Genomic DNA, 25,227 nt, shown 5'->3' with positions numbered 1-25,227 from the left:
GAACACATCAGGATCAGGAAGAACGACCCAATGAAACTACAATAAACTCACCTGCAAAAAGACCCCTAAAGCATTCTCGATATTATAATACGCATTATCTTCCAAGTCGATGTAGATTATTTCTGTAAACCTAAGGAAACATTTAAAATTTAAAAAAAGTTACGTCAGGCCTGCGCCATTGCATTAAGCAGATACTAGAAAGGATACGGACGTTCTGTGTATGTTATGGAGATCAGTGTCATGTCCCACACTTACGTGTGACGCCTCCAGTTCTCCCCAGTTTTCAATCTGTCTCCTAGTTTCATCACCACATCAAATGGTAAAGTGACTACAGCAGCAAACTGTAAAATACAAAGTAAAATCCCATCATCCGGAATTGCTCAAAGAAGACGTATTAATGGTAAATCAGGGGGTCCATGAGCTGGAGCGTCCACTGACTGCAAGAATGAAAAATTAGACTAGAGACGATGCCTTTCATAATGCATTGCTAGTGTCATCGGCTGACCGCCCCCCAGTCCCGCTCCTGGCACCAGGGGTCATCGGCTGACTGCCCCCAGTCCCGCTCCAGGCACCAGGGGTTATCGGGTGACTGCCCACAGTCCCGCTCCTGGCACCAGGGTTATCGGCTGACTGCCCCCAGTCCCGCTCCTGGCACCAGGGGTATCGGCTTGACTGCCCCCAGTCCCGCTCCTGGCACCTGGGTTATCGGCTGACTGCCCCCAGTCCCGATAATCCTAGAACCAGGGATTATCAGATGATCTCCCAAGTCCTGCTCCTGGCACCAGGGGGTTATCAGCTGATCGCCCCCAAGTCTGCTCCTGGCACCAGGGGTTATCAGATGATCTCCCCAAGTCCTGCTCCTGGCACCAGGGGTTATCAGCTTGCTCACTCCCACACTGGCACCAGGGGGTTATCCAATGATCACCCCCATCCGGCTCCTGGCACCAGGGGTTATCGGCTGATCACCTCCAGTCCCGCGCCTGGGGAACCAGGGATTATCGGATGACCACCGCCAGTCACGCTGCTTGTACAAGGGGTAAATGGCTGATCGCCCACAGTCCCGCTCCTGGCACCCCTCTCCAGCAAATTGTTGATTTGGCTGGGTGAAGCCATGGCTTGCTGCAGGGGAAAACATGCATTATATTGTGGCCATTCAAATGGCCGTCCTTGAAATATATATGGGCATGATTACGCCAGAATCTGTCTCAGAAGGAGGTTCCGAGTTGGGAAAGCCTCCTTGTAGTCCATGTGAACAGGCGTGGTCTTCTTGAGACCCCTTTAAACTCTCTGCTCCCTTTACTAATTATGCCGATTAAGGCCCTTTTGAAGTGAATTAGACTAATGGTCTTTTAATTCTTGCAGTAAGTGTTACACTATTTACACTTTAAAAAATAAACAGGTACAAATGTATACATTTTTCTCCATGTAGAAATATATAAAATCCTGGCAGCCAGCAGTCACCTCTACGGAGAAAGATAGCAGCTTTACCATGAGCATAGTGCATACGTATGCAGTAAGATACTCAGCTCCCCCTAGTGGTGACTGCAAAGGTCATGGTTGGACCTTGAAGGGATATTCCAGTTATATTAAGTGTGGATAGGGGATAACTATTGGATCCGTGGAGGTCCTACCACTAGGACCCACGCCGTTCACGGGAACCCTGTGATCGCCTATATCCGGAACTTCCATAGAAATTAATGGAGTGGCTGGGTGCACTGTTGATTTTCAAATAGTTATCCCCTATTCTGTCGGTAGGGGATAACAATATAACCGGAATACCCCTTTAAAACAACATGATGATAAAAAGGTGAGATTTAGTGCAATGCAACAGACCTTAAAGGGGTTGTGTTATGAAACATTCTACATTTTTCAAATCAGCACCTGGATCTAAATACTTTTGTAATCGCATGTAATTAAAAAATAAGGGGCTCATTCAGGCGCATGTAAGGGCTCCGTGCCCGTGCTGCGACCGCAAATATTGGTCCGCAATGCACAGGCACCGGCCGTATGCACTCAGTGCTGCAGACCCATTGAGGGACATTTATTAAGTCATAAATGTGCCATAATTTGCGAATTTTTAGGCTTCGACACTTTTCCAAAGTGGTGAGAAGGGGTGGGGCCTAATGGAGTTTGGCGGGGCTTCACACCGCCCCGACCACATTTAATAGAACTTTTACCAGAAAGTGGCGGAAGTTATCGCTGAAGTTTAGACCAGCCTGTAGCTGCATAGACTTCAGTTTCTGCTACAGGGCAGAGATGTGCCCGATTTGTTAAGAGGCTTCTGCCAGTGCAGGGAGATCAAGACTAGCGGATGATTGTGCCAGTATATATATATATATATATATATATATATATATATATATATATAAATAATCTCCCAATGACTTGCATGGTTCCGCAATCTGCAAGATACAGCAAAAGATAGGACAGGTCCTATATTTTGTGGTGCGGACCCAAAATCCCATGGAAGCGCTTCTGAGGCTTCCAATCCGTGCCTCCTCTCCGCAAAAGATAGGAGATTTCCTATCTTTTGACACATCTTGCGGATCGCGGACCTATTCAAGTCAATGGTCCGCATCTGCAGCACGGAGTGCACACAGCCAGTGCCCATGTGTTGCAGACCCGCTGTTTGCAGTCCACAATACAGGCACTGAAGCTTAGGTTTGTGTGATTGGACCTATAGCCAGTGAGCTATTCAATAAAGTGTATCTGTACAGCGCCACCTGCTGTTTGTTCTTTCCTTTTTTTTCTGTCACTGGTCAAAAGAGCTCAGTTTAAATCTTCAACTGCCACCAGCCATATGTTCTGTTAGAACAGGGATCAGCGACCTCCAAGACTCAGCTGTTGTGAAACTACAGTTCCCAGCATGCTCCATTCATTCCTATGAGAAATCTTAGAAGAGCAGAGCAAGTATGCATGCTGGGAGTTGTAGTTTCACAACAGCTGGAGTGCCGGAGGATGCTGATCCCTGTGTTAGAAGCTGTGGCAGTTACAGGGAGAGAGCTGGAGCAGAAAGGACACGACCCCTGAGCTACCAAGCTGAAGATATTCTAGCAGCAATGAATGTAGAGACCTCTGGACCCATGTGAGGTACAGGGCTGGTCCTAGCTTTGTTTGGTCTACCCAAGTCATGTGGGAGCTGCAATAGAAACCATATGGCCATTACTCTGCTTTCCCAAGGAAGTGGCTGAACAGCCTGTGTCTACCTGTGCATAGGTGCAATGAAAAACAAGGTTATAGCAGTATGGTTACATGATTAGATAGATAGATCTTACTGATCCAGAAAAGGCTCCTGATGCAAAACATATTGAAAGGGTTGCTTCTGCTTTGTTATATCTCTGGCAAAGCCATTTTCTTCCAAGCTCATAATTATACCAATACATTGCTGCAATATAAAGAACAGAACGGCGTTACCAGAAAATCCCTTAGAACTTCGTAAACTGAAGAAACTAACAACCAAACTGGACAGATCTAGCAATAGGTTTGTCATATATCACAAGCACACCACAAAACCCACTAAACACGTTAGAACAGGGTGACGGGGCCATAAGTGTTCCACAGTGTCATCATCATCACATTGTTGGGGGTCTGAGTCCCAGCACCCCTGCAGTGGGAGCCACCACGCTCCCCGGAGTTCTGGGGACACCCAGCCGCTCTCCAAGCACAGCGCTGTACATTGTATAGCGGCTGCGCTTGATATTGTAGCTGAGCTCCATCAACTTCAATGGGGGATGAGCTGCACCTAGGCCATGTGACCGATGTATAGTGATGGCACTGGCCCGCTGAACAGCTAATCAGAGGAGGTCCCGGGAGTCAGACCCCCACGTGATTTTGGTGACCTATCCTATTTCCAGGATGACCCCTTTAAGCAACTTATAGCTGCACTCACTATTCTGCTGGTGGAGTCACCGTGTACATACATTACATTACTTATCCTGTACTGACCCTGAGTTACATCCTGTATTATACTCCAGAGCTGCACTCACTATTCTGCTGGTGCAGTCACTGTGTACATCACTATTCTGCTGGTGCAGTCACTGTGTACATACATTACTTATCCTGAGGTACATCCGTTATTATACTCCAGAGCTGTATTCACTATTCTGCAGGTGGAGTCACTGTGTACATACATTACTTATCCTGTACTGATCCTGAGTTACATCCTGTATTATTCTCCAGAGCTGCACTCACTATTCTGCAGGTGGAGTCACTGTGTACATACAAAATGTATAGAAAAAGACTGCGCTGCAAGAGGAAATCTTCTCTATGTATAAAGTTCGTTTTTTGAATCTTCAACTAGTAGGATCACATGCCACCTCACGGTCCAACATTAGTGTGCAAAACCTGTAGATGATGAGAAAACGCACTATGGTGTAGCAGGTTCCAAGCATCTAACGCTCCATGTGAACAGGTTATACTCACAGGATTCCTGGTAAGTGAAGGCGTGTAGAAATCTCGATGGTATCAAGGTAGAACTCTGCTAAAAGAGAGGACTATAGCGTAGTATGTCACAACACTTGGTCTGCCTGCAAACAGATTATACTCACAGGGCTTCACTTGTCAGGTGCGTATGTAAAATCTATTATAGACAGCTCAGATCCTGGATTACAGCTAACATCGATGTCCAAAACCTCCCAGGAAAAGGTCGCAAGAGAAGAATGTGCGCACCAAAGGTCAGATAAAAACTATTTAATATTGGCAAAAAGTACAACTATAAAACATATAAAAATCTGGAGTATTGCCCGACCCCGGGTTTCGCGATGATGCTTCGTCTGGGGCATCATCGCGAAACCCGGGTCGGGCAATACTCCAGATTTTTATATGTTTTATAGTTGTACTTTTTGCCAATATTAAATAGTTTTTATCTGACCTTTGGTGCGCACATTCTTCTCTTGCGACCTTTTCCCTGGGAGGTTTTGGACATCGATGTTAGCTGTAATCCAGGATCTGAGCTGTCTATAATAGATTTTACATACGCACCTGACAAGTGAAGCCCTGTGAGTATAATCTGTTTGCAGGCAGACCAAGTGTTGTGACATACTACGCTATAGTCCTCTCTTTTAGCAGAGTTCTACCTTGATACCATCGAGATTTCTACACGCCTTCACTTACCAGGAATCCTGTGAGTATAACCTGTTCACATGGAGCGTTAGATGCTTGGAACCTGCTACACCATAGTGCGTTTTCTCATCATCTACAGGTTTGCACACTAATGTTGGACCGTGAGGTGGCATGTGATCCTACTAGTTGAAGATTCAAAAAACGAACTTTATACATAGAGAAGATTTCCTCTTGCAGCGCAGTCTTTTTCTATACATTTTCGTCAAGTAATAGACTTTTCCCACATTGTCTTTGGATTTGCAGCGCTAGAGGAGACTAGTATATTTTTCAGAGACTCTATCTTTTTATTGTCTGAACTGTGTACATACAGTTGCAAGAAAAAGTATGTGAACCCTATGGAATGATATGGATTTCTGCACAAATTGGTCATAAAATGTGATCTGATCTTCATCTAAGTCACAACAATAGACAATCACAGTCTGCTTAAACTAATAACACACAAAGAATTAAATGTTACCATGTTTTTATTGAACACACCATGTAAACAAACATTCACAGTGCAGGTGGAAAAAGTATGTGAACCCCTAGACTAATGACATCTTCAAGAGCCAATTTGAGTGAGGTGTCAGCCAACTGCAGTCCAATCAATGAGATGAGATTGGAGGTGTTGGATACAGCTGCCCTGCCCTATAAAAAACACACACGTTTTGAGTTTGCTTTTCACAAGAAGCATTGCCTGATGTGAATGATGCCTCGCACAAAAGAGCTCTCAGAAGACCTACGATTAAGAATTGTTGACTTGGATAAAGCTGAAAGGGTTATAAAAGTATCTCCAAAAGCCTTGCTGTTCATCAGTCCACGGTAAGACAAATTGTCTATAATGGAGAAAGTTCAGCACTGCTGCTACTCTCCCTAGGAGTGGCCGTCCTGTAAAGATGACTGCAAGAGCACAGCGCAGACTGCTCAATGAGGTGAAGAAGAATCCTAGAGTGTCAGCTAAAGACTTACAAAAGTCTCTGGCATATGCTAACTTCCCTGTTAGCGAATCTACGATACGTAAAACACTGAACAAGAATGGATTTCATGGGAGGATACCACAGAGGAAGCCACTGCTGTCCAAAAAAAACCATTGCTGCACGTTTACAGTTTGCACAAGAGCACCTGGATGTTCCACAGCAGTACTGGCAAAATATTCTGTGGACAGATATAAGCAAAGTTGAGTTGTTTGGAAGAAACACACAACACTATGTGTGGAGAAAAAGAGGCACAGCACAGCAACATCAAAACCTCATCCCAACTGTGAAGTATGGTGGTGGGGGCATCATGATTTGGGGCTGCTTTGCTGTATCAGGGCCTGGACGGATTGCTATCATCGAAGGAAAAATGAATTCCCAAGTTTATCAAGACATTTTGAGGAGAACTTAAGGCCATCTGTCCACCAGCTGAAGCTCAACAGAGGATGGGTGTTGCAACAGGACAACGACCCAAAGCATAGAAGTAAATCAACAACAGAATGGCTTAAACAGAAGAAAATACACCTTCTGGAGTGGCCCAGTCAGAGTCCTGACCTCAACCCGATTGAGATGCTGTGGCATGACCTCAAGAAAGCGATTCACACCAGACATCCCAAGAATATTGCTGAACTGAAACAGTTCTGTAAAGAGGAATGGTCAAGAATTACTCCTGACCGTTGTGCACGTCTGCTCTGCAACTACCGGAAACGTTTGGTTGAAGTTATTGCTGCCAAAGGAGGTTCAACCAGTTATTAAATCCAAGGGTTCACATACTTTTTCCACCTGCACTGTGAATGTTCACATGGTGTGTTCAATAAAAACATGGTAACATTTAACTCTTTGTGTGTTATTAGTTTAAGCCGACTGATTGTCTATTGTTGTGACTTAGATGAAGATCAGATCACATTTTATGACCAATTTGTGCAGAAATCCATATCATTCTAAAGGGTTCACATACTTTTTCATGCAACTGTACATTACTTATCCTGAGTTACATCCTGTATTATACTCCAGAGCTGCATTCACAACAGGTCATCAATGGAAACAAGTCAACATGTTTGTCATCAAATGCTTCCCCAACACCTTGCTGGGCTACTATAAAGAAGTGGGTCACTTAATTTTTCACATTATTATAAACTGCCAGATGAAAAGACAACACTTTCCAGATTGTAAATAATAGAGGAAATTCTGCGCAGACATTGATAACAAAACAGAGAATGCTAAAGAGTTCAGCTCTGAATGCAGCAGAATTGTGAATACTGCTCTGGAGAATATATTACAGGCTTTAACTCGGGATCGGTACAAAATAAGTAACGTAACAACTATATGTAATGTCTCTATTTCTAGAAATGACCGTACCAGAAAAGGGGACATCTCTCAGGACAGTGGGGGCCCCATCCTTTCCACAGGGACAGCCAGCCTTCCTTGACCACAGCGCTCCGAATACAGAACGTCAGCTCCTTGTACGACAGCGGTCGGGACTGCATCTTCGTCCTGATCAACTCCAGCGGGCTGATCAGGGTAGCCGATCCCACTGAAGAACATGAATGAAACAAAGGTCTGTCATCCCACTGCAGCATCCTCCAAGCTGTTATTGAGGATTTTAAATGGGACGTGCACTACTGGGTTTACTGGCATCAGACTTCTGTAGAAGGAGGATTTCTGCCATAGGCAGGATATTTTTTTAAACACCCAGTTGTCAGTTCAGTCATCTATTTCCAGGAGGAATAACAGAGAGATGACAACATAGAGAGTCCTAAGAAAAATGCTAAGACTTATTTTAAGTGTTTACTAAAGGGGACGGGTCCTCAGCAAAGGGGACGGGTCCTCAGCAAAGGGGACGGGTCCTCAGCAAAGGGGACGGGTCCTCAGCAAAGGGGACGGGTCCTCAGCAAAGGGGACGGGTCCTCAGCAAAGGGGACGGGTACACAGCAAAGGGGACGGGTCCTCAGCAAAGGGGACGGGTCCTCAGCAAAGGGGACGGGTCCTCAGCAAAGGGGACGGGTCCTCAGCAAAGGGGACGGGTCCTCAGCAAAGGGGACGGGTCCTCTCTAAGGTATGTGAGGAAGGACTCACGTCTGGCTGCGGCTCCAGCAATGAGGCAGGCGCTCTCCACGCTGTTCAAACGATGGATCAATATGTCCCGTAGATGGTCGTAACAGGTGAAGTAGATGGCGGTAGCTGGAATAGCCATTACTCTGTGGACACAAGTTATAATAAGGCGACATGTACACACACCACCATGATCGCAATGAACGGACACAGCGACTATACTGTATACTATCATACTATGCCATAGCAGCTCTGTCCTGCACACTGGGGCTGGGCCAACAAAACTAATTTAAGCCCAAAAACAAGATATTAAAAGGGTTGCCCCATCTGGACATTTCAGACGTCCCATAGCAATTAAAGGGGTTATCCCATGAATAATGCAAAAAACAAAAAAATCTGATCGTATAGTACATGACATTCTCTTTCTAACAAAGCTAGAACCAGCCTTGTGCCTCACATGGATCCAGAGATCTCCCTATTCATTGCTCTGCTAGATTTATATCAAGGGGAGTGTATTTTCTGCTGCAGCCCAGGGGGCGTGTCCAGGCTCTCCCTATCACATCCCAGGGGGCGTGTCCAGGCTCTCCCTATCACAGCCCAGGGGGCGTGTCCAGGCTCTCCCTATCACAGCCCAGGGGGCGTGTCCAGGCTCTCCCTATCACAGCCCAGGGGGCGTGTCCAGGCTCTCCCTATCACAGCCCAGGGGGCGTGTCCAGGCTCTCCCTATCACAGCCCAGGGGGCGTGTCCAGGCTCTCCCTATCACAGCCCAGGGGGCGTGTCCAGGCTCTCCCTATCACAGCCCAGGGGGCGTGTCCAGGCTCTCCCTATCACAGCCCAGGGGGCGTGTCCAGGCTCTCCCTATCACAGCCCAGGGGGCGTGTCCAGGCTCTCCCTATCACAGCCCAGGGGGCGTGTCCAGGCTCTCCCTATCACAGCCCAGGGGGCGTGTCCAGGCTCTCCCTATCACAGCCCAGGGGGCGTGTCCAGGCTCTCCCTATCACAGCCCAGGGGGCGTGTCCAGGCTCTCCCTATCACAGCCCAGGGGGCGTGTCCAGGCTCTCCCTATCACAGCCCAGGGGGCAGTTGAAGGATGAAACTGAGCATGTGCGACCATCTCGGTGAGCAGGACAAAGGAATAAGAAAAAGAACAAACAGCAGGTGGTGCCATTCGGATATATTTTATTGAATAACTCAGCGGCTGTACTAAAGTTTTAAATTACATGTAATTACAGAAGTATTCAGATCCAGGTGCTGGTTTCAAAACTGTAGAATATTTTTCATGGGACAACTCCGTTAATGGAGAAAGCTGCACATACACGGGTTGCTCTCCATTCATGACTGTTCTTGAGGTAGGATGAGGTGTCAGAGGCAGGACCCACACATATCGGACACTGACGGCATATCTTATCCATGTGCCACAAATGTCTACATGAGACAACCCCTTTAAGACTCTGTTCACACATTTGAGCCCTACATTTGGTATGTATGCCGGACAAAAGCTCCTGGGTATACTCCAAAATGTATTTAAGGGGGTTATCCAACTCCTATAATTCCCCCCAAAATGCCCGGATCCCTCATACAGTTTATATTTACCTCGCCCCGGGACACACTGCCCGCCGCGCCGATCAAAACATTTGCCGACGGGGGGAGGTGCTAGGGGTTGGTCAGCCAATAGCAGGCCGCAACGGGAACGAGCCTCCCAGGCATCACAGATGACAATAAGGAGACTCGTCCCCATCGCAGCCTGTTATTGGCTGTAGCGGCGGCCGTGCAGGCATCAGGAGCGGTGCGGGTGCCAAGGAGCGGGGTAAGTATAACCTATATGAGGTGCCCGGGCATTTTGAGGAGCATTATAGGAAGAAACCTACTCCACCATTTGTCTAGACAGTGGCATAGGTAGGAGGTAAACATCGAACAGTCCTCCCGACAGACCAACCGCTCAGACATGGTGTGAACAGAGCCTAACCAATGGCGTTTTTACTGCTTTGATCTTCTTATATTCCCTATTACATTGCCGCCAGATTTTTTATTTTATTTTTATTTTTAACAAGCCTATAATGGTCTGTGCCGATATTTAGCTCAGAAAAAGTGGTTTTAAACCTTTACAAAAGCCTTGGAAAATAGGAATTCCACTCAGTAACCAGAGAATATTGGGGAAGATTTATCAAAACTAGTGCAAAGGAAAATGTGGCTTAGTTGCTCTAGCCAATCAGATCCATCCTTTTATTTTCCAAAGGCGCTCTGTGAAATGAAAGGTGGCATCAGATTGGCGGCTGGGGGCACCTAAGCCAAATTTCCCTTTGCACCAGTTTTGATAAATCTCCCGCACTGAGCCCATAAATCATGGCACTTACAATGTTGGCGGGAGCCCGCTCCAAAGAGATCGGATCCCTTCATTTCTGACAATTTGGAGGAATGCATCCTAAAAAATGAAATAAAAAATACAAAATTATGGAAACTAAAGTAAACCGTAATAAAAAACAACGTCTCAGTCTCGAGGTTCATGAGCAGCATCGCATCACCGCAACCACAATGTTTCCCTATAGGGAGAAAAGTCATAGGGAAATCAGAAATTCAACCTGGACATAATTTTTGTGATTGTCGCAATTTCTCCACAGCCTTTTCTGTATAGGGAAGGTCCTTCTCGAGTCTACTGCGACCCCATGTCACCCTAGCCTTGGAGAGGACTGCCACCAAAAAGCTAAAATTGTCCATATATTGGAAAACCAGAACGTCTGGTCATTATGTTCCTTGTGCTCAGGCTCTGTTCACATCTGTGCCAAGGTTCCCGTGTATTCCTGTGTAGCCACAGCGCAGTACCGGATCCACGGTACGCCAGATACCAGCGGCACACAATGGACTTCCAAGATGGCCGCACATGAACAGAAAAATGCTCATATTTCTGCAGGTAAAAGAAACATGATCACCAAACAATGGCCGCTGCGACTCACTGGATGCAGCAGGACCTGCACTCCCGGCATGATGATCACACGGACAGCAAAGGTCCTGCAGCATCCAGTGAGGAGCGAGTGGATGAGGTGAATACTATTATTTTTTGTCTGCACTATCGTGGGTTGGGGGGCATTTCATAATACTGGGGGCACAAAGGGGGTCATTATCTATACTGGTGGCACTATGGGACCCATTATGCATACTGGGAGCACTGTAGGAGTCATTATGCATACTGGGGGGCACTATGGGGACATTATACTGTATATATGAAGAGCACTGCAGGGGTTGGGATTTAGAATTTTTTTTTTAAAACTATGAACTTACATCAGTTTTTAATGTCTGTTTTGAACAGCTATTAAGGGTCCAGTCACAGGGCCGTAATGTATTGCAATCGCGGACAAGAATAGGACATGTTGTATTTTTTTCTGGAGCCGCGGACCGGAAGATCGGGGTTGCGCTCCGGAAATGCGGATGTGGACAGCACACTGTGTGCTGTCCGCATCCATTCCTGCCCCCATAGAGAATGAATGGGTCCGCACCCGTTCCGCAATTTTCGGAACGGATGTGTACCCATTCTGCAGATGTGTGAATGGACCCTTAGAACGGATACAAAACAGCCAGAAAATGGGTGCACACATTGATGCAAAACGGCCATGAAAAACTTTCAGCGCACACAGAGCTGTGATCGAGGGGCTGATACACCACTTGGACCAGGCTTGGGTGAGACAAATGTCACATTAGATAAGAAGAACGTTGTAACCTTCCACTTAGAACGCTAAACTCTCCCAATATCTCACAGAAAGACAAACCGAAGCTAAACTACAAAGAGCTGTGAACCCAGCAAAGCCCAGCATACAGATCACTGCAAAAGTCAGAAGCATTAAAGGGGTTCTCCGGGCTTTTTAATATTGATGGCCTATCCTGAGGATAGGCCATCAATATCAGATTGTCAGGGGTCCGACACCCGGCGCCCCCGCCGATCGGCTCCCTGAGGAGACGGCGCGCACAGTGTGCACGTACCGCCTCCCTTCTCTCTTCCATTCCGCTACTGTATGTCTATGGGACAGCAAAGAAGATGGGGACAGGAAGAGAGAAGGAGATGGCATGCTCATACAGCTGATCAGCGGGGGTGCCGGGTTACGGACCCTCCGCTGATCTGATATTGAGGACCTATCCTGAGGATAGGTCATCAATATGAAGAAGCCAAGAGAACCTCTAACATAGTCCATAAAGAGAGGATATCCTGGCACTCACTGGTACTTCCAGTCACGGTTTATATCAGCTTCACAGCAGGTTAAAATACTGGTAGGTAAAGTCACAAGTGGATCGGCCAATGGACGTTTCACGTACACAGACCGTCGTCTAAAGAAGTGTCAGTATACGCAAAACGGCCATTGGCCGATCCACATATGACTTTACATACCCGTGTTTTAACCTGCTATGAAACGAACATAAACTGTAACTGAAAGTATCAGTGAAGGCTGGGAAGGAAGAAAGGGTGACAGAGAGAAACAGAGATAGAGAGAAACACTGACAGAGATAGAGATGGGCCTCATGCACACGACCGTAGCAGGTCCGTGCCCATATTGTGGCCTGCACACAGTATCACAGATGCAGACCCATTCACTTGAATGGGATCACAATCTGGAACATACGGTGCGGGACAGAGGCATGGATCGGAAACCCCACGGAAGAACAACGGAGTGCTTGCGTGGGTTTTCTGTGCAGTATGGGCCGTGGGATGCATATTGCGGACCCCATTCAAGTGAATGGGTCCACGCCTGCAGACAGTGGGCACAGTCGTGTGCATGAAGCCATAGAGACAGAGATAGAGAGACAAACCAGCACAAAAATAAATACGAAAAAAAAAAAAAAAAAACTCCTCCTCCTTGACGTGGATGCATGTTCCATCAGCATCTTGCACCCTTGTGATAATGTGTCCATATCATACAAAATATGTTTGAACACACTTGAGTGGGAGCTGAGCTGCAGTACCCCAGCATGGCCACTGCACAGTGTATGGAGCTGTATGGCTGCCTCCAATGGTGGAGCTGCCCCAAAACAGCTGATAGCTGGAGGTGCCGAGTGTCGGACCCCCACTGATCTGATATTCATGACCTATACTGAGGATAGGTCATCAGTAACCGTAGCCCCAACAACATCTTTCCTTTCTGAATAAAAGAACATGCGGTGACAGGGCGGGTAAAGATGTCTTCTGTTTTCCTCTGTTCTGGTAACAGAATTGTCAAATCTGTGATCTCACCGTGGTTCCTGTGAATCGGCCGGGCACTTTATACCACGCTCTGCTGTTTCCATTCAGACACACGCACAGGTGATCCATGAGGCCATTGCAATAGACAAAGCACTTCCCTAATGGAGGACAATAAGAGACATGGTTATTACTAGGGATGAGCAAAACGACTTCGGATGAAACATCCGCATTTCAATACTGTACGGAGCGAGCGTACCACTGTACCACTTGGAATCGAACCCGAGTTCCGGAAATGTTTTTTTACAGTATAAATCAATTCTGAAGTTATTATCTCGCGAGAATTCGCAAAGTAAAATACATTCTAGTACAGTATTGAAACAAAGTTTTATGCGAATCGACTTTGGATGTTTCATCCGAAGTCGATTCGCTCATCTCTAGTCATTACACAAGACATCCAAAACCGGTTCATGTAGCACTAGAAGTCCATCTGGAACTCCAACATTTACCCACAAGGACGTAACTTCCCCATCTATTAACGACAGGCCACTGGCTTCAGTTGTATAAACGCAGTCGGAACGCCCTCTAAGCTATGTGTGGAGAAGGGAACAAAAATATTTCTGCTACCCTGAAAGTTCCGAAGAGCACAGTGGCCTCCATAATTCTTAAATGGAAGAAGTTTGGAACAACCAGGACTCTTCCTAGAGCTGGCCGCCTCACCAAACTAAGTAGTCAGGGGAGTAGGGCCTTTGCAAGATAGGTGACCAATAACCCAAATGGTCATTCTGGCCGTGTGCAGAAGGTCAACCATCACTGCAGCCTCCACCAATCCGGGCTGTATGGTAGAGTGGCCAGAAAGAAGCCTCTCCTCAGTAATAAGACATATGAAAAGCACCTAACAGACTCTCAGACTGTGAGAAACAAGATTCTCTGGTCTGATGAAACCAAGATTGAACTTTTTGTCCTAATTTCTAAGCATCATGTTTGGAGGAAAACAACTCTGCCCAATACCATCCCTACAGTGAAGCACGGTGGTGGCAGCTGTGCGGTATTTGTCAGAGGCTGGGACAGGGAGACTGGTCAGGGTTGAGAAGAACCGAATGCAGGAGCAAAGTACAGAGATATTCTTAATGAAAACCTCATCAAGAGTAGGGTTGTCACAATGCCAAAATTTTGATACCAAGAAAAACTATTGCAATACTCCTAATTAACCTCATGTTTCCGGCTCAATACCAAACTTGTATAGTTCTTATTTTGTTTTATGCCTTATAATATAAAAATGAGTTTCTGTCTGTCCCAATGTCTGTCTGTCTGTTCTTTATGCGCGACCAAACGACTGGACCGATTTTCACCATATTTGGCACACAGGTACATCAGGTGTCCGGGAAGGTTTAAGATCGGGTCTCAGCTCTCTAGGACGTACCGTTCCTGAGATATTCCCCAAAAATGACCTGCATTAGCCAATACAAGCCGGCAAGTCTCTCTCTTCATTTTCCAACCGCCATGCACATGGTCACATGTCCCTTATCAGCCAATAGAAGCTCGCAGGCCCTTAGTCTCCACATACACACAGTTTTGCTCCACGTTTCCATAACAACCCAGCCATTTTGTTTCACCACTGTAGGTCAGCTTTAGGCTAGGGGTACACGACGACAATAAGTCGCACGACACATAGGGCACAACTACGCTGCTACATGCATCCATCTTGGATGGATTTTTTGCGAACTGTTGTGTCGCAGTGCGACACCATAGCCTATCATTATAAAAATTGTTGCGCGACAATGGTATGACGAAATGTCGCGTGACATATGTAGTCATGTAGTCCTAGCCTTAAAAGAGCAGGGCTCTGTGGAGGTCACTGTTAAAGGGGCAGGGGCCACTATTAAAGGGGCAGCTGCTGCGGAGGTCACTGTTTAAGGGGCGTTCACTGTGGATGTTACTGTTAAGGGGGAAGGCTGCTGTGGAGGTCACTGTTAAGTCAGCAGGGTACTGTGGAGGTCACAGATAAGGGGACGGTCCCCTATGGAGGTCAGTGTTAAGGGGAGGGGTGCTGTAGAGGTCACTTAAGGGGGCGGGTCCCTGAGGAGGTCACTGTCAAGGGAGTGGGGTGCTGTGAAACTCCCTGTTAAAGGGGCGGGCTGCTGTGAAGGTCAAAGTTAAGGGGATGGGCTGCTGTGGACCTAAGCGTAGCATTTGCACACCTCTCTGACTAGTGTTATATCAAACATAATTCTTTATTAAGTATTCTTAAAATCTCAAAGAACTCTTAAGGAACTGGTTAAAATTCCTCAGGACTAGACAGGTGGGAATTTGTGTTTTTTTACATTATAGATGTATCCTTGTTCAGATAGAATCAGGCACCCCACCGGGATACAGTGTATCTGAACAAGGATACATCTATAATGTAAAAAAACACAAATTCCCACCTGTCTAGTCCTGAGGAATTTTAACCAGTTCCTTAAGAGTTCTATGAGATTTTAAGAATAATACTTAATAAAGAATTATGTTTTATATAACACTAGTCAGAGAGGTGTGCAAATGCTACGCTTAGGTCCTAGAGACCTTTGAACCTTACATTATATATAGCGTCGCAACCTCCTGAGGGACCTATAAGTTTTTTGTTTAAAGGGCTGCTGTGGAGGCCCCATTTTTAGGTGGCGGGGCACTGTGGGGGGGGGGGGCAGTGTTATAGGGGATACTGTCGATATCTTTTAACGACACACACAAACATTAAATGAAATAGATGAAATATACCCGTGCGAAGCCGGGTCCTTCAGCTAGTTACTCATAAACCCGACTTATTTTTGCTCTACAAAGCTGTATCGAAGCTTGTTTTTTATGCGGGACAAACTGTAGTTTTTATTAGTACCATTTTTGGGGTACGTAACTTTTTGATCACTTATTAAACTTTTTTTTGGGGGGGGGGGGACAAGGTGACAAAAAAATGGTGAACTGCGTGTTTTTATTGTTTGATTTTTCAGTTACGGCGTACACCGTTCAGGAACCCAATTTTAATATTTTAGTAGTTCAGACATTTTCGGACGTGGAGATACCGGATATATATATTATTGTTTATATTATTTGCATGTAAAATTGGAAAAGCACTGTGATTTAAACGTTTAAGATTTAGTGTTTTTTGATCTGCCTCGTGCACAGCTTAGCAGGAACATTACCAAGTCAGCCATGGGAACCTTCAGCAGTGATAACCCATCCGAGGCCCACAATTTCACTGCAGGGGCTCTAACCTCATAGATGCCGCAATCTCTGTTGAATGCAGCATCTGAGGGGTTTATTGGCCGGTCTCGGCGTGATCGCCATTCCCCGTCATTGAGGCCGGGTGCCTGCTGTATTATACAGGTGTAAACCTTGTGTCATCATCCCCAAGAAGACTGGAGGCTGTAATCACTGCCAAAGGGGCTTCAACAAAGTCCTGAGTAAAGGGGCTGAATACTTATATCAATGCAAGATTAAAGTTTTTCCTTTTCAATAAATTTGCAAAAATTTCTAACATTCTGTTTTCACTCTCTGATTATATAGTACTGAATGCAGAATGATGGAGAAAAACTTACCCACAGGTAATGAAAGGGGTATTCCAGGATTACAAAAAGCATATCATTTAGTATTACAGATGATCCTCATTCACTTACAATAGGAATGAGCTGCAAATCTAGACACAGTCCGTGGACAAGAATGGCGCTGTTTCGAAGTAAGGGGGGGGGGGAACATTTTTCTAATCATGGAAACCCCGTTAAACACCAAAGGTCATTCACTTAGGGATAACCTTCCCTAATATAACATGTCCGATTCAGAGATATTCTCAGGTTTTACTGAACACCTGCGGTCCCTCAGAGTGCACAGAGGTGCTGGCTCCCCGCCTGAGCGAACAGAAGGTGACGCCAATGGTGGGAGCGATCCAATATTATCTTACTGGACCCAAGAAGACATATTACAGAGGTTACCTGTAGCAGACAATACATTTAAAAGGGCTGTCCAGCTTAGAAGCACATTTTATACTGTATATCCTTTTAAGTAACTCCGAGTTAAGAGCCATGCACACGTCCGTAACTGTTTTTGCGGATCCGCAAAACACGGATACCGGCCACGTGCGTTCTGCATTTGTCCCATAAAATGGACAAGAATAGGACATGTTCTATTTTTTGCGGGGCGGCGGAACATAAGGATGCCCGTTCTGACCTTCGCTCCTCTGACTAGATCGCACAGCTTTATAATGCTGGGTGACCCTGAGAGTTCTGGAATCTACTGAATTACACCGACATAATGCTGTAGATAGATTACACATCATTATAAATCAGTATAATGCAGTGCGATCCTGTCAGAGGAGCGGGGGTCCGAACGGGAGCTGCAAGTTTCTCACATTCAACTCGCTCATGTGTGTCTGGCCTTAAGGCCCTTACTAGGTGGAAACATTACCTTTAGTGAAAGGTTTGCTTTGAGCTTGAAGTCGAATCTTGATAACATCCAGAGGTGTTACTAGAAAAAGACAAAGACATACAATACGGTCACTAGAGGAGCTGCACTGGCAAACATAATGCAGCGTAAAATAACTTGCACTAGATATAAAGAGCCCACACTTCTGACATAGAATCAGTATAGGCTCACGAAGGGGAAGGAAGTTCTGTATGGAGACACCAAGACCTATATTTGAAGTTGTCCACGTATGAAGAGGCAAAAGCGTGGACATATATCCATGCTGTATGTGACGGACAGGGATAGACGTGAGGGGTCTCTGTTGGGGGCTGCTGTCATAAGATGACAACAAAACAGTCACAAGAGTCCTGAAAAGAGACCGTCAGGACGGACACTGACCTGAACAATATACGGATTCATTTTTTTCAATATTATTCCTGAAATCAATCAACTTTTATAAAAGACTGAGAATAAATCTCATCGTTCTTCTGGTAAATTCCTTGCTCTAAATATCACATACACTGCACTTTCCCAAATATTTTCCATCTATATAAAGACCTGTTCATATCTTTAAAAGGGTCTTCTGAAAGCTGGATAGGTCATCAGTATCTGATCGGCAGGGGTCAGACTCCCAGCACCCCCACTGATCAGCTGTTTGAGGAGACCGAAGCACAGCGCTGTCCATTGGATAGTGGCTGTGCTTGGTATTGCAGCACAGCCCCATTCATTTGAATGGGACTGAGCTGCGCCTTGGTCATGTGACCAATAAATGCAATATCACTGGCCTAGGAAGAGGCACCAACACTGACCGCAGCACTGAGGGGGGGTATGCCAGGTGTCAGCGCCCCCCCCCCCCCCATCCATCTGATATTGATGACCTATCCTAGGCCATAAATATCAAATTCCAGGAAAAAAAAAAAAATATGAAAATGTGGGACACAACTGACGGGTTTGCTTTTGATTCTTAGGGCGAAAAAAAAATCTGCCAGAGAATACGCAGTCGTGGATTTTTACAATGGTGTGGATTAGGGTGTAGTTATTTGTGAATTACGGAGCGTATTTCTGTGCTGATCACAGGGCCCACTGAAATAAATGGAGGCATTCAGCTTCGGAAAGCCTGTAACTCATCATTATTTACACTGCGGGACCCTGACGCTTTTCAACCCCATAGGATAACATGGGGGAATCCTTTGTGCTTCGTATTCCCTGGCAGATTTTTCCACCATGAGTGAAGACATCCTGGTGCATCATGCACACAAGCAAATTTTTTGTCCGTGCGCTATCCACATCTTTTTGCGGGCAGCACACTGACCCGTTCATCGCTATGGGGCCATACACTCCTATTTTTTGCAGGATTATTACAGAACGTGTCCCATTCTGGTCCGTACTGCAGGCGGGAATAGTCCTTTCTATTGATGGGAGTGAGAAGAAAGTGGAGTGCACACATAAGGTATCCAGATTCCGGGGAATGAAATACGGCATGGCCGAGGGCATGGAGCCCCAAGTGGCATTCTGTGTGCGGCTGGAAATCCAAACACTGAGATGCCACTTGGAGACGACGCAGGTTAAATTAGATCCAGTAGAGAGCGCGTGGACTGTACGCTTACCAAGGAGCGATGTAAGCAGGGCGCCTGCGGAGGAAGCGATTATCTGCTGCACCGGCGTGATGTTGGTGGATGCAAGCGCCGCTTCATCCTGTTCCTTCATTTTATTTCTACAAAGAGAAAGGGTTAAAATATTTAATAACCCAACATCCAACCCCGTCCAGAGCAACCTCCCACCACAATCACCAGTCAGTGCAGCTCAGTACAAACTCTATTAAAGGGCATGTCTCATCATAGAGATCAAGTGATCGTCGGTGTTCCGATTGCACAAAGCTGCAACATCCTGCACCGCTGCTACGGCTGTGTAGAGTCCACAGCGCTGGTGCGAGCCTATTAAAACGGACGGGATTGCAGCGAGTCGGACCCCCAATGATCTGATATTGATGGCCAATCCCAAACATAGACATCAATACCTTGAACCCTAAAAAAAAAAAAAAAAAAAAAATACAAATAAAAAACAAAAAAAAAAAAAAAACTCTTAAAGGGGTTGTCCAATTACAGAAACGTATGGGGGTCCGACTGCTGGGGTCCCCACTGATCGGCAGAAAGGAGCGGCGGACATGCATGACTACTGCTCCAGCCGCTGAGATGGCCAAGTACTAGTCCCATAGAGTTGACTGGAGCGGCATACATGCGTGCCACTCCATTCAGAGGGGGAACACGTTCTAGTGATCGGTGGGGGCCCCAGGGGTCAGACCTCTGCCGATCAGACACGTCCCGTATCCTGTGGATAGGGGATAGGCTGCTGTCATAGGACAACCCCTTCAAAAGTCAAGTTACACGACCGTGACACAGGTTTAAAGGTTGCACATTTGGCCGTCATCCAGCTTTTCTAGAAACAGATATGTGACAGGAATTAATTCAAAACTAAATACATTTCTGTTAATAGTTGACAAGTGTAAAAATGACCCTTATTAACTAGTTACCTGCAGAGTTGTGTAATATCTTCTGGCAGGAGTGCAATCTTTATAGCTCGGCGCTCGCAAACATCAGAGAACCCACAAATCAATAGCACGGACGTGGTCATGGACATGCAGAGAGATAGGTCCTGTGCGGGATCCCAGGCAGCTCATGACAACCGCTGCCCGGGGGCCACACCAAAGAAGATGCTGCGTGTAGGTCACCCCGGATATCTGGAACAAGTTGTGGATCCAGTACAGGCGCACCTCTCCTAAAACTGTTCATGTCATGTGAACCGCTTGGATCAGAAGGGACTATCCCTCCAGAAGCACTTACCCCTTATAGACAGGCAAGGAGCGGAACGTCGGATCTCTGGGTATCTGAGCTCTGGGACCCCCAGCAATCCCGCGAACGGAGGGATCCTGAGCGACCTGTCTGAATGAATCGGCAGCGTGCATGTGGCTCCATTCACAGAGGGGACCCTCCGTTCTCAGGATCGCTGGGGGTCCCAGAGATTACGTCCCACCTATTCTGTGGATATAGATACTCCTTGTCTCATTACAAGAGCTTATCCCCTTATCCCCATGATGCAACCCCTGGGGTCCCCACCAGCCATAAGAACGGGGGCCCGTGTGCCATCAGTTGAATGGAGCAGCAGACGTGTATGCGTGACTGCGGCTGCCCTCAGCTCCATGACATAGCCGCGAGCTGGTCCTCGACTCTCTCCAGCAGTCCCGTCCAGCTGAATGGAGCGACGGATTCTCATGCGGGCCTGAGGGAACACAGACCCCGTTCTCATGATCAGCAGGGGGTCAGTCCGCTATCCTGAGCAGAGGGGCCAAGATCTGGTAATGGGACAAACCCTTTAACTCCTAAATGTTGAAATTGCAACACCAAGAAGGAAAAGTTGTGAAATTCTGGAAATCACAGGATGGAGAGACATGCTAATGATATGCAAATGATAATAAAAAAAGGAAATAAAATATTCAAAAGATCTAGATTTATTTTGCATCGAGTATAAGAGCCACGTACAGAAATGCATGCACTTACAGTACAGACCAAAAGTTTGGACACACCTTCTCATTCAAAGAGTTTTCTTTATTTTCATGACTATGAAGGCATCAAAACTATGAATTAACACATGTGTAATTATATACATAACAAACAAGTGTGAAACAACTGAAAATATGTCATATTCTAGGTTCTTCAAAGTAGCCACCTTTTGCTTTGATTACTGCTTTGCACACTCTTGGCATTCTCTTGATGAGCTTCAAAGCAAAAGGTGGCTACTTTGAAGAACCTAGAATATGACATATTTTCAGTTGTTTCACACTTGTTTGTTATGTATATAATTACACATGTGTTAATTCATAGTTTTGATGCCTTCATAGTCATGAAAATAAAGAAAACTCTTTGAATGAGAAGGTGTGTCCAAACTTTTGGTCTGTACTGTATATGCCTTGGCATGCTATATTAAAGGGGTTGTGTCACTTCAGCAAGTGACATTCATCATGTAAAGAAAGTTACTACAAGCCACTTACTAATGTATTGTGATTGTCCATATTGCCTCCTTTGCTGGCTGGATTCATTTTTCAATCACATTATACACTGCTCGTTTCCATGGTTACGACCACCCTGCAATCCAGCAGTGGTGGTTATGCTTGCACACTATAGAAAAATGCTCTGGCCTGTCTGGTGGCTGGGTCCATGGGAATGCACATAGGCCGATGCTTTTTCCTATAGTGTGCAAACACGACCACCACTGATGGATTGCAGGGTGGTCATAACCATGGAAACGAGAAGTGCATAATGTGATTGAAAAATGAATCCAGCCAGCAAATGAGGCAATATGGCCAATCACAATACATTAATAAGTGCCTTGTGTTCACTTTCTCTACACGATAAATGCAATTTGCCGAAGTGAGACAACCCCTTTAATGGCTGTCTGAGGAACGTTCTGCCACTCTGAACGCACTTGGGCATAGAAATCATCAAGATCCTTTGCTGGCAGCTCACTTTGCAATTGCCGACCAATGACGTCCCAGATGTTCTCGATGGGAGACAAGTCTGGAGACGCAGCAAGCCATGGTAGCACTTTAGGCCAAGCAGGCTGCTCACAGTAGGACGAGCAACATGTGCAGGGGCGTAGCTATAGGAAAGGCAGGGGAAGCTGCTGCTTTGGGGCCCTGACCAAGAAGGGGCCCATCCAGGAAGAGGAGGACTAATAGATTTGGTCAGGGCCCCCTCAACAGTATTACACAATAAAATTATATACAGTGACAGTATAGACAGTGTAGAAAACGGATGGAACAGCTGCCGGGCCTGGTCTGAGAGAGCGATCTTTACTAGCCACAGGAATGGGGGCGGCATGAAAGGAAGGGGTCGCTAAAAAATAACTGTGGGATGGAGCCCCATTCAAAAATTTGCTGTGGGGCCCAGTCATTTCTAGCTACGCCACTGGACATGTGGCCTGGCGTTGTCCTGTTGCAAAACGGCTCCTAGGACACTTTGGAGAAACGGCCGCTCCACTGGTTTCATGACCAAATCAATATAACACCGAGCTGTCAGTGTTCCTGAAATAAGGACCAGAGGGGCCCGGCTACTGTACATTACACCAAACACCAAGATCCCAGGGGTAGGACCGGTGTGATGTTCCCTTGTGAAGACCTCATCATGGCGTTGCCCACGTGGTCTCCAGACCAATCCCCGGTTATCACTGCATTTGAGACAAAAGCGGAACTCATCGCCGAAGAGGACAGACCTCAATTCCAGCCTCCATTGCCATCTTGCCTTTGAGAGCGGTGGGGTTAGGTCAGTGGATCACCTGTAGATGGTCCTCTGGCTCGTAGCCCAATATGGTGCAGATACCTTCTCACAGTTTGGGTAGACACTGTTTGCCGCCCAAGGCGTGGGATGTGACATCAGACAGTATGGATCAATACGCGCCATTCTGCTAATCAGACGATCATTACGTGCAGAAGTTCTTCTCTGTGAAATTCTTGCTGTCATTCCAGTTCGTCGTCGTTCTCCCAACCACCAGGACACGCTGCGTTGAGCTGTGCCAACATCGCGGCCTAGGCGCAGAGCGGTCTGCCAAGGTCCCTCAGTTCAAGGATTCTGTCCTCTCAGTTTGCGACAGCGGGCGATAACTGACAAGTTGACGAACAGGAGGCATCGCACAACCATCCCACACGAATGGATCCGATTTATGAGGTTTCATGTGTCTAAAAAAAAAAACATTGCTTCCAATCTGGCTTTTACACCCCTCCCCCCCCCCCCTATACCACAGATTGGAGCTAGGTGCTTGAAAATGTCATCATCCACAGATCTGAGCGACACCTGCTGCTTCCTGGATTTGCGTTACCTTACGTGCTGCAATGTGGAGGAGCGTACATGTGTATATTCAACTACAGATAAGTCTCCCCCTCGGTGTGAGCCGAGATCACAGCGACAGAATACATTGTAGCAGGGATCAGCAACCTTCAGCACTCCAGCTGCTGGGAAACTACAACTCCCAGCATGCACGCTTACTCGGCTGTTCTTGTAACTCCCACAGAAGTGAAAGGAGGATTCTGGGAGTTGTAGTTTCAGAACAGATGGAGTTGCGGAGGTTGCTGATCCCTGCATTATAGCATTTTTCCCCCAAATGGCAGCTCTCCAGCAGTTGAGGAACTACAACTCCCAGCATACCCCGACAGCCACAGCCTGCCTGTGCCCATGGCAACCATTTTACACCCTTCTCATACCCCCCCCCCCCCCCCCCCCCCCCAAAGTTTAAAGACCCAAGCCATGACAGAACTACAACTCCCAGCATGTCTGGCAACTCAGCCCTGCTGCCACATGTTGCAGTACCCCCGTACCTTTGACCTCTGGTGGTCAGCTCAGGGTCCTGACACCGATACCATAAGTCTGGGGGCAGCTGGTTGTCAGAGTCCTCCTCCTCAGTGCACCTCCAGCCTGCAGCTCATTCTCTCTATGGGCGACTTCAGGACATGTGGAGAGCACAGGACACAGCGCCTGCTGCACGGTGACACACACCTCCATAGGAGGAGCCGAAGAGCGGAGGACGCCATGTTTGAAATGGGCTTGTAGGCAGCTAGACAACCCCCACAGCATCCATACAGCTGAAGAGAAGGACTTGTAACTGCACCGCACGTGCTCCGGGCACATAGGTAATAACGAAGTGACTGCTGGCACGGCAAACCTCGGACCAACTCTCAGAGGAATCCATCTCTGCCCGACACAATTATGTCCGCCTCCGTCATCAGTCCTAGGAGTCACATGACGCAGAGGCGGTTTCCCATTGGCCAGGGCGTTTGACATTTCTTTGGCATCTGATCTGAGTTCACTAAAGCAGATTCGCCGCAGAAACTTGTGTTACAGGGAATGTCATCATCACAAGCGCACGACTGATATTAAAAAAAGAAAATTATTATTATTATTATTTTTTTTATGAATATTTATTATGTTAAGGGTACTTTCACACTAGCGTTTTTCTTTTCTGGCATAGAGTTCCGTCCTAGGGGCTCAATACCGGAAAAGAACTGATCAGTTTTATCCCCATGCATTCTGAATGGAGAGCAATCCGTTCAGGATGCATCAGGATGTCTTCAGTTCAGTCTTTTTGACTGTTCAGGACGGAGATAATACCGCAGCATGCTACGGTTTTATCTCCGGCCAAAAAAACTGAAGACTTGTCTGAATGCCGGATCCGGCATTTTTTTCCATATGAATGTATTAGTGCCGGATCCGTCCTGAATGAAAAAAAAATTGAAAAAAAATTTAAACTGATCCGTTTGTCCGTATGACAAACGGACGGACAGACGGGTCCGTTCTTGCAATACATTTTTAAGACGGATCAGTCTTAAAAATGTATTGCAAGAACGGACCCGTCTGTCAGTTGGCATACGTTTTGACGGATCCGGCAGGCAGTTCCGGTGACAGAACTGCTTGCCGGATCACTCTGACGCAAGTGTGAAAGTAGCCTAAGTAAAAGATAACTGACAG

The 25,227-nt window shown here is 46.5% G+C and overlaps 1 pseudogene; it reads right to left on the bottom strand.

Annotated features, from left to right (window-relative positions):
* Positions 1-251: 251 nt before the first annotated feature.
* On the bottom strand, positions 252-24,096 carry LOC121002613 (annotated as a pseudogene).
* Between the last annotated feature and the right edge of the window lie 1,131 nt (positions 24,097-25,227).

The sequence above is a fragment of the Bufo bufo genome, chromosome 5 (assembly GCF_905171765.1).
Source record: "Bufo bufo chromosome 5, aBufBuf1.1, whole genome shotgun sequence".
Taxonomy (NCBI): Eukaryota; Metazoa; Chordata; class Amphibia; order Anura; family Bufonidae; genus Bufo; species Bufo bufo.
Note: the sequence above shows the minus strand (reverse complement) of the source record. Positions and strands in the feature narration are given on the sequence as shown.